This window comes from Haliotis rufescens, unplaced genomic scaffold (genome assembly GCF_023055435.1).
Source record: "Haliotis rufescens isolate VD_foot unplaced genomic scaffold, xgHalRufe1.0.p SCAF_12, whole genome shotgun sequence".
Classification (NCBI taxonomy): Eukaryota; Metazoa; Mollusca; class Gastropoda; order Lepetellida; family Haliotidae; genus Haliotis; species Haliotis rufescens.
This window is the reverse complement of record NW_025963802.1, coordinates 2,574,602-2,583,307: the sequence shown is the minus strand read 5'-3', so window position 1 is coordinate 2,583,307 and position 8,706 is coordinate 2,574,602.

Sequence of the window (8,706 nt, the reverse complement as noted above, 5' to 3'; positions counted from 1 at the left end):
TCGGACCAAGGAGTTGCAGACGTCCCAGTAGAGAATGGAACAAGGAGTTGCGGACGTCCCAGTAGAGATCAGAACAAGGAGTTGCAGACGTCCCAGTAGAGAGCGGGACAGAGATTTGCGGACGTCCCAGTAGAGATCAGAACAAGGAGTTGCGGACGTCCCAGTCGAGATCAGAACAAGGAGTTGCGGACGTCCCAGTAGAGATCAGAACAAGGAGTTGCAGACGTCCCAGTAGAGAATGGAACAATGAGTTGCGGACGTCCCAGTCGAGATCAGAACAAGGAGTTGCGGACGTCCCAGTCGAGATCAGAACAAGGAGTTGCAGACGTCCCAGTAGAGATCAGAACAAGGAGTTGCGGACGTCCCAGTAGAGATCAGAACAAGGAGTTGCGGACGTCCCAGTAGAGATCAGAACAAGGAGTTGCAGACGTCCAAGTAGAGATCAGAACAAGGAGTTGCAGACGTCCCAGTAGAGAATGGAACAAGGAGTTGCGGACGTCCCAGTAGAGATCAGAACAAGGAGTTGCAGACGTCCCAGTAGAGATCAGAACAAGGAGTTGCGGACGTCCCAGTAGAGATCAGAACAAGGAGTTGCAGACGTCCCAGTAGAGAATGGAACAAGGAGTTGCGGACGTCCCAGTAGAGATCAGAACAAGGAGTTGCAGACGTCCCAGTAGAGATCGGACCAAGGAGTGGCAGACGTCCCAGTAGAGAATGGAACAAGGAGTTGCAGACGTCCCAGTAGAGATCAGAACAAGGAGTTGCAGACGTCCCAGTAGAGAGCGGGACAGAGATTTGCGGACGTCCCAGTAGAGATCAGAACAAGGAGTTGCGGACGTCCCAGTCGAGATCAGAACAAGGAGTTGCGGACGTCCCAGTCGAGATCAGAACAAGGAGTTGCAGACGTCCCAGTAGAGATCAGAACAAGGAGTTGCGGACGTTCCAGTAGAGATCAGAACAAGGAGTTGCGGACGTCCCAGTAGAGATCAGAACAAGGAGTTGCGGACGTCCCAGTAGAGATCAGAACAAGGAGTTGCAGACGTCCAAGTAGAGATCAGAACAAGGAGTTGCAGACGTCCCAGTAGAGAGCGGGACAGAGATTTGCGGACGTCCCAGTAGAGATCAGAACAATGAGTTGCAGACGTCCCAGTAGAGATCAGAACAAGGAGTTGCAGACGTCCAAGTAGAGATCAGAACAAGGAGTTGCAGACGTCCCAGTAGAGAATGGAACAATGAGTTGCAGACGTCCCAGTAGAGATCAGAACAAGGAGTTGCGGACGTTCCAGTAGAGAATGGAACAAGGAGTTGCGGACGTCCCAGTCGAGATCAGAACAAGGAGTTGCAGACGTCCCAGTAGAGATCAGAACAAGGAGTTGCGGACGTCCCAGTAGAGATCAGAACAAGGAGTTGCGGACGTCCCAGTAGAGATCAGAACAAGGAGTTGCAGACGTCCAAGTAGAGATCAGAACAAGGAGTTGCAGACGTCCCAGTAGAGAATGGAACAAGGAGTTGCGGACGTCCCAGTAGAGATCAGAACAAGGAGTTGCAGACGTCCCAGTAGAGATCAGAACAAGGAGTTGCAGACGTCCAAGTAGAGATCAGAACAAGGAGTTGCAGACGTCCCAGTAGAGAATGGAACAAGGAGTTGCGGACGTCCCAGTAGAGATCAGAACAAGGAGTTGCAGACGTCCCAGTAGAGATCGGACCAAGGAGTGGCAGACGTCCCAGTAGAGAATGGAACAAGGAGTTGCAGACGTCCCAGTAGAGATCAGAACAAGGAGTTGCAGACGTCCCAGTAGAGAGCGGGACAGAGATTTGCGGACGTCCCAGTAGAGATCAGAACAAGGAGTTGCGGACGTCCCAGTCGAGATCAGAACAAGGAGTTGCGGACGTCCCAGTCGAGATCAGAACAAGGAGTTGCAGACGTCCCAGTAGAGATCAGAACAAGGAGTTGCGGACGTTCCAGTAGAGATCAGAACAAGGAGTTGCGGACGTCCCAGTAGAGATCAGAACAAGGAGTTGCGGACGTCCCAGTAGAGATCAGAACAAGGAGTTGCAGACGTCCAAGTAGAGATCAGAACAAGGAGTTGCAGACGTCCCAGTAGAGAATGGAACAAGGAGTTGCGGACGTCCCAGTAGAGATCAGAACAATGAGTTGCAGACGTCCCAGTAGAGATCAGAACAAGGAGTTGCAGACGTCCAAGTAGAGATCAGAACAAGGAGTTGCAGACGTCCCAGTAGAGAATGGAACAATGAGTTGCAGACGTCCCAGTAGAGATCAGAACAAGGAGTTGCGGACGTTCCAGTAGAGAATGGAACAAGGAGTTGCGGACGTCCCAGTCGAGATCAGAACAAGGAGTTGCAGACGTCCCAGTAGAGATCGGACCAAGGAGTTGCAGACGTCCCAGTAGAGAATGGAACAAGGAGTTGCGGACGTCCCAGTAGAGATCAGAACAAGGAGTTGCAGACGTCCCAGTAGAGAGCGGGACAGAGATTTGCGGACGTCCCAGTAGAGATCAGAACAAGGAGTTGCGGACGTCCCAGTCGAGATCAGAACAAGGAGTTGCGGACGTCCCAGTAGAGATCAGAACAAGGAGTTGCAGACGTCCCAGTAGAGAATGGAACAATGAGTTGCGGACGTCCCAGTCGAGATCAGAACAAGGAGTTGCGGACGTCCCAGTCGAGATCAGAACAAGGAGTTGCAGACGTCCCAGTAGAGATCAGAACAAGGAGTTGCGGACGTCCCAGTAGAGAATGGAACAAGGAGTTGCGGACGTCCCAGTAGAGATCAGAACAAGGAGTTGCAGACGTCCAAGTAGAGATCGGAACAAGGAGTTGCAGACGTCCCAGTAGAGAATGGAACAAGGAGTTGCGGACGTCCCAGTAGAGATCAGAACAAGGAGTTGCAGACGTCCCAGTAGAGATCAGAACAAGGAGTTGCAGACGTCCAAGTAGAGATCAGAACAAGGAGTTGCAGACGTCCCAGTAGAGAATGGAACAAGGAGTTGCGGACGTCCCAGTAGAGATCAGAACAAGGAGTTGCAGACGTCCCAGTAGAGATCGGACCAAGGAGTGGCAGACGTCCCAGTAGAGAATGGAACAAGGAGTTGCAGACGTCCCAGTAGAGATCAGAACAAGGAGTTGCAGACGTCCCAGTAGAGAGCGGGACAGAGATTTGCGGACGTCCCAGTCGAGATCAGAACAAGGAGTTGCGGACGTCCCAGTCGAGATCAGAACAAGGAGTTGCAGACGTCCCAGTAGAGAATGGAACAATGAGTTGCGGACGTCCCAGTCGAGATCAGAACAAGGAGTTGTGGACGTCCCAGTCGAGATCAGAACAAGGAGTTGCAGACGTCCCAGTAGAGATCAGAACAAGGAGTTGCGGACGTCCCAGTAGAGATCAGAACAAGGAGTTGCAGACGTCCAAGTAGAGATCAGAACAAGGAGTTGCAGACGTCCCAGTAGAGAATGGAACAAGGAGTTGCGGACGTCCCAGTAGAGATCAGAACAAGGAGTTGCAGACGTCCCAGTAGAGATCAGAACAAGGAGTTGCGGACGTCCAAGTAGAGATCAGAACAAGGAGTTGCAGACGTCCCAGTAGAGAATGGAACAAGGAGTTGCGGACGTCCCAGTAGAGATCAGAACAAGGAGTTGCAGACGTCCCAGTAGAGATCGGACCAAGGAGTTGCAGACGTCCCAGTAGAGAATGGAACAAGGAGTTGCGGACGTCCCAGTAGAGATCAGAACAAGGAGTTGCAGACGTCCCAGTAGAGATCAGAACAAGGAGTTGCGGACGTTCCAGTAGAGATCAGAACAAGGAGTTGCGGACGTCCCAGTAGAGATCAGAACAAGGAGTTGCGGACGTCCCAGTAGAGATCGGAACAAGGAGTTGCAGACGTCCCAGTAGAGAATGGAACAAGGAGTTGCGGACGTCCCAGTAGAGATCAGAACAAGGAGTTGCGAACGTCCCAGTAGAGATCAGAACAAGGAGTTGCAGACGTCCCAGTAGAGATCGGAAAAAAGGAATCTCCAGAATCGCCTCACAAAGGGCAGGCAGAAGGAGGCTCTCATCTCTCACTGGGTCATGGCGGTACTCTGAGAATATAGACAGCGCGTCGTTGTTTATAAACCTGTGGCGGCTACATGTTTTAGTCGTCATTGATCATTTGGTCGATAATTGAAAGGTTCATCACGCTTATCGTGTCGGTCATTTTGATGTATTGTACTTGATGTACATGTATTACGACGCGCTGTCATTGTGACTGACTTACCGAGGTCGTTCTTTACATACATTTCTCATCCAATGATGATATTATTTGAAAACATTTGTTGTAGACAAACTACAACAGATATTCCTGGAGAGTTGAGCATACATACTCTCTCTTTTTGAGGAACTATTATATTCCACGACATACTTGGTTGTTGTATGGCCGTCAGTGTCAACATTAAGTCACACGTACTAAATAAAACTGTGTATAGATCTTGGCGTATGTCATTCGAGGCAAAAAAAAAATGAAATACAAAATTATAAGAATTGACTTTCACTTTGTGTGAGTTCAATGGAGTAGGAACTCACACAAAGTGAAAGTCGATTCTTATTGATGAAGCGGAATACATAATTATGTTTTTCTTTTTCTAGTCATAGGACTGGCCATCCACATATTGAACAAAATCATTCATCCCATCAGGACATAGTACATGAATTTATTAGAATTCAGATACTTAAAATTTATAGAGAATATTGATAAACTATTCATAGCCGGGCTGTGGCTGCTGATGCCAGTCTAACACAGATGACTCACTTGTCGCCAGACTGACCACCAACCCCACTGAAAATGCCACCAGACACCCAACCATGGCGTAGTAAGTCGCTAAAGACGTTGTTACCAGGCACAGGAGTAGAGGAACTACATTCTACATTTGACGTCGCTAAAGACGTTGTTACCAGACACAGGAGTAGATGCACTTCATAATGATATATCTGACATCGCTAAAGACGTTGTTACCAGGCATGGGAGTAGAGGAACTACATCCTATATTTGACGTCGCTAAAGACGTTGTTACCAGGCACAGGAGAAGAGGAACTACATAGTTACTAATTTATGTGTCATTCACTGTGTTTCAGAAACATATGGTACTCTATATCACAGCGAATTCTATAACCACAAAAGCAGTGGATACGCTGGAGTAATTTGATCTTCATATAACGAAAAACGCTGTGTGGATGGACAAAGAACCATAGAGAGTATGTAAATAATTGTATGATCCTTTGTGGTTTGGGATACAAAGCAATGACGACAATGTCAAGTCAAGTTAGGCGTTCTGAATGTTGTTGGGGAGTGAAGCCCGAGCACACGACATAAAAATATCTCTGAAAATATTACAGTAAACTACGTTTATAACGAACACGCTTATGACGACGATTTTACTAACCTATTTTTATTCCCGGCCATTTGTTGTTTATATGCTGTATATATACTTATAACGAACTACGGTTATTACCAACTAAAATTAAAGGTCACAATATATATATATATATATATATATATATATATATATATATATATATATATATATATATATATATATTGATGAATACGGCAAATATTAAAAGAGGAAAATTCATAGGAAACGACCGCTCATTTATGACTGATACAGACTGCTTGGGAGTATATCAATATAAATATCACACTGTGTTCATGGATCAAGGTCTCTGGAGAGTATGTTCATACAATGTTCATGGAAAGAGATCACTAGAAATTACATGAACACTAATATGACATTTTGTTAACCGTTAAGACCCGCTACAGAGTGTGTTAATGCTTATATTTGTTCATATGTCAAGAAAACAAGAGAGTATATAATTGTCTGTGCAAACTGTGAATTATTGAAATAAATCTTATTTATTGTAAGTCGATTTACATAAATAGCAATTTATGATAAAGATATCATGACTAAACCTATCTGCATTTGTAAAGGTGTTGTTTTTTTAAAAAAAATATGTTAATTCATGACCTTCCGTTATCCTATTTTAATGGTATAATGTTGTTAAATCTCCTTGTCTCTCCTTGTTGTGTTGATATCTATGTGGCCTGTACTACTGTTGAATGGGTCAGGGAGGTACAGGCCTGTAGTATTTGATTGAATGAGTCAGGGAGGTACAGGCCTGTAGTAATGGTGAACGGGTCAGGGGGGTACAGGCCTGTAGTATTTGGTTGAATGAGTCAGGGAGGTACAGGCCTGTAGTATTGTTGAATGGGTCAGGGGGGTACAGGCCTGTAGTATTGTTGAACGGATCAGGGGGGTACAGGCCTGTAGTATTGTTGAATGGGTCAGGGAGGTACAGGCCTGTAGTATTGTTGAATGGGTCAGGGAGGTACAGGCATGTAGTATTGTTGAACGGGTCAGGGAGGTACAGGCATGTAGTATTGTTGAATGGGTCAGGGAGGTACAGGCCTGTAGTATTGTTGAATGGGCCAGGGAGAACATGCCTGTAGTATTGTTGAACGGGTCAGGGAGGTACAGGCCTGTAGTATTGTTGAACGGATCAGGGAGGTACATGCCTGTAGTATTGTTGAATGGGTCAGGGAGGTACAGGCATGTAGTATTGTTGAACGGATCAGGGAGGTACAGGCATGTAGTATTGTTGAAAGGATCAGGGAGGTACATGCCTGAAGTATTGTTGAATGGGTCAGGGAGGTACAGGCCTGTAGTATTGTTGAACGGATCAGGGAGGTACAGGCATGTAGTATTGTTGAAAGGATCAGGGAGGTACATGCCTGTAGTATTGTTGAATGGTTCAGGGAGGTACAGGCATGTAGTATTGTTGAAAGGATCAGGGAGGTACAGGAATGTACTATTGTTGAACGGGTCAGGGGGTACAGGCCTGTAGTATTGTTGAACGGATCAGGGGGGTACAGGCCTGTAGTATTGTTGAATGGGTCAGGGAGGTACATGCCTGTAGTATTGTTGAATGAGTCAGGGAGGTACAGGCCTGTAGTATTGTTGAACGGGTCAGGGGGGTACAGGCCTGTAGTATTGTTGAATGGGTCAGGGAGGTACATGCCTGTAGTATTAGGTTGAATGGGTCAGGGAGGTACAGGCCTGTAGTATTGTTGAATGGGTCAGGGAGGTACAGGCCTGTAGTATTGTTGAATGGGCCAGGGAGAACATGCCTGTAGTATTGTTGGAACGGGTCAGGGAGGTACAGGCCTTTAGTATTGTTGAATGGGTCAGGGAGGTACATGCCTGTAGCATTGTTGAATGGGCCAGGGAGAACATGCCTGTAGTATTGTTGAATGGGTCAGGGAGGTACAGGCCTGTAGTATTGTTGAACGGATCAGGGAGGTACATGCCTGTAGTATTGTTGAATGGATCAGGGGGGTACATGCAAGTAGTATTGTTGAATGGGTCAGGGAGGTACAGGCATATAGGATTGTTGAACGGATCAGGGAGGTACAGGCATGTAGTATTGTTGAAAGGATCAGGGAGGTACATGCCTGTAGTATTGTTGAATGGGCCAGGGAGGTACAGGCATGTAGTATTGTTGAACGGATCAGGGAGGTACAGGCATGTAGTATTGTTGAAAGGATCAGGGAGGTACATGCCTGTAGTATTGTTGAATGGGTCAGGGGGGTACAGTCCTGTAGTATTTGGTTGAACGGGTCAGGGAGGTACAGGCCTGTAGTAATGGTGAACGGGCCAGGGGAGCCTTGATCGATGTTCATGATTTCAATCACTGGATTGTCTGGCCCAGACGAGACTATTTACAGACCGCCGTCATCCAGCTGGAATATTGCTCAGAGCGGCGTTAAACAACAAACAAACAAAAAACAAAGAAAAGCAAATAGCTCTGTATGACTCTTGCCACATGCGGCCCGGCGTTGAAACGTCATGATGGTTGAGGAGAGGAAGGACGACAGGCTGAATGATCTCCCCTGCGTTAACATGCTCTTCAATGACAACAAGCCGAGCTCTCTGGGTTGCTGTTGTCGTCAGATCTTGCTCTGCCTCCACTGAAACAGTCTTCTTTCGGAAGTTCAATATATTTACTTCTTAGACAGTCGCATTTTGGACAAACTAACAGAAAATGAAACTCATCTTCAGTCACATTTGAACCACATTGCTCACATATTCTCAATTCTCTGGCTCTGTTTCTATGTCTGCCTACTTCGATCTTAAGTCTATGAGTGCTGTATCTAAATTGTGGTAAACCTATTCTTAAGTCTTTAAAAATGTATATCAAACAAATAGTTTTCTAGGGAAATAGTTGTCTTAAAAAGCTTGTAATAATTGCATTTTTCTGAACTTAAAACATGCGATGGCCATTTGTGAAAGTAAATATCCTTAAGTCTTTTCAGTATAGATACTGAAAACGAATCTGGATTGTTAGGTACACATTGATTATGCCAAACATACCCCTAGCCGCATTCATTAAATAAAGACTTTACATCATATACCCAATTGCGAAGGCCATGTTTGTCATAAAATAACATCACATTATAACATTTTCTTGGTAATCTATCTATAGGCATTTTAAGAATCTTGAGCCAATACAGAATTCTAACATGTTGAAATATGTTAAGTGGTAAACGTCCACATTCACCATATTCCATAACACTCGTTGTTCAGTTTTTGTACGCCAAGGAATCGTTTACAAGCATATAGATGGACCAGTTCAATAGTTCTGTATTCAGCATTACCCCA